Source organism: Asparagus officinalis, chromosome 7, assembly GCF_001876935.1.
Source record: "Asparagus officinalis chromosome 7, Aspof.V1, whole genome shotgun sequence".
Taxonomy (NCBI): Eukaryota; Viridiplantae; Streptophyta; class Magnoliopsida; order Asparagales; family Asparagaceae; genus Asparagus; species Asparagus officinalis.
This window is the reverse complement of record NC_033800.1, coordinates 96,619,165-96,621,284: the sequence shown is the minus strand read 5'-3', so window position 1 is coordinate 96,621,284 and position 2,120 is coordinate 96,619,165. Positions and strand designations below refer to the sequence as shown.

Here is a 2,120-nt window from a genome sequence, read left to right as displayed (position 1 = left end):
TCATTCTGAATAACATATTTTATACCCATTGTAGGTTGTATATGAGATTGACAGTTTAAAGGCGAGGTCAAAGAGCCTATGGTACCTAAAGTTTTGGTATAGAGTATGAAATTCCTCACAAGAAGCTAGCAAGGCAACAATGAAAATCGACATTAGGCCTTTGAAGGGCGCGGTATACATAGCACGCAGCTGATTTGAGAACATTTAGGGGTTAAGTGGATGGGTTCAAGACTCAACTTACCCTCGTCTAACAAATAGAAAATTGATTGTTGAGGGTACAGAGACAAGGCAAGGCATCCCTGACTCATCTGAGTCCATCTTAGCACAATGCAAGTAGCTCCATTTTGTACCACCCATCCTCAATCCTCAAGTATACTTCTTAAATATTACATGAGATTTTGGTATCACAAAAGTTCAAGCATGCTCCACTATATTTCAAAGGGAGCCTTCTTCTATGGTATCATTGGAGTGATAAGTCTAAGGAAGAATCTTGGACTCTGGCACGGAAGGAGTTACTAGGAGAACTGATGTGATACTTCACGTGTACCGATACTACGATGAGGTTATTAGAGACTAGGAGAATTCACCTCTAAAAGGTAGTTGTTAGAAGGAGAAACCCTAAATTTCTATAAACTCATGTCAAAACAACTATATAGTCAATATGGTACCAAATGGACCATCACACAACATCATCAAGAAGAAAATTAAAAACTATAGCTCCAAATAAACGAAATCAAAGTGTGAAAGAAATTAGCCTTTTTCTGGTATTGATCCCCCAAAGATGGGGTCCCCAAGAGATGATATTATAAAATAAATACCTGATTTGTTTAAGTTGCACAAAATAGGTCGCCTTCTGTTGAAATCTAACTCGAATCGGTTTAACTATCCACTAAAATTAACCCTACCCGAGTTTACACACCTCTACCTTCAGCACAAGACAACAACTGTAGGCGGCAGCAGCGATGAAAGTGGTGGCAACAGCAGAGCACAGAGACAGCAGAAGTAATGACAAAGTTGGCATGAAAAACAACCATTAGTTAATTATAGGTTACAATAACAAATTTTAACTAGAATAATCTATTTGTGTGACTTGAAAAACCTGAGACTTATTTTATAATATTTGTTTTTATTTGGTGACCTATTACAAATTTCGCATTTTATCCGACGGATATCATAAAGACAAAAAAAAAATAATAATAATAAATAAATAAATAAAAGCATATGCACTAAATGGCATAACTCAAAAAACATTGCGCTGATCAGTACACAATTTCCTCTGAACGTTGGTAAAAAGTTCTCATATTTAACATACAACACCTAGTTATATGAAGTCTTTCAATCAAAGTTCTCATCTTTAGCGGAAATTTCACACCTTTATCAAAAGAAACCGAAGATTCAGATGGGGGAAAAGTTTACCGAACAAAAAATATCAGATTGATGAGCAGACTGATGTAAACGCTCGCAGTCCAAGAAAGAAGTCAGATCAAGAACCGAGCTTTCCATGGCGAAACATCAGAGCACACGCCGAACCGTAGAACCCAGAATCCACTCTGAGAATTTGAGAGGATCGAGCTCGGGTTCATCAGGAATCGGGGTAGTTTCGAACGGGCAAATGGCGGGTAAATTGAAGGGTAAAATTAGGGAGAATTGAGAAGGGCACAGAGAGAATTTTAGAGAAGGAAGATGGAGAATTTGAAGGGAACAAAAGGGCAGAAGAGGGTTACGGCGATGACTGAGGCGAAAACAAGAGGGCATTTAGGTCAAAATGAAGGAGCCCTCTCTTATCTTTTATTACTAGATTACCATTATACCCTTTACTGAAAAACCCTAACTGCCCTCCGTCTTGGTTTCAGGTGTAATTTCATTATCATCCGAGAAACATTTGTTGTTCGGCATCGGTATTTTTTTGACGTTAGCACCTCAACTCTCGAACAATTCAATATCAGTCCCTCAAATCTTCAAAATTGATCACACATCCTCAAGTTCAACAAACTCGTGCAAATTGGTCCCTCAATTACCAAAACTAACTTTCATCTTAATGCTTTCCCCTTGAGAAGTCCAAACATGTCCACTCAAAAAATATAAGTTGAGCGGTGTTGTGGCAATTGAGGTACCAAATT

At 38.0% G+C, this 2,120-nt stretch overlaps 1 protein-coding gene across 3 annotated transcripts in view; it reads right to left on the bottom strand.

The window, feature by feature from the left end:
* The window catches only part of LOC109848639, a 15,151-nt gene extending 13,412 nt beyond the window's left edge, over nucleotides 1–1,739 (bottom strand). For all 3 annotated transcript variants that reach the window (XM_020418254.1, XM_020418256.1, XM_020418253.1), the window contains exon 1: nucleotides 1,417–1,739. The gene's annotated coding sequence lies outside the window, so the exon portion shown is untranslated. The remainder of the gene's footprint in view (nucleotides 1–1,416) is intronic.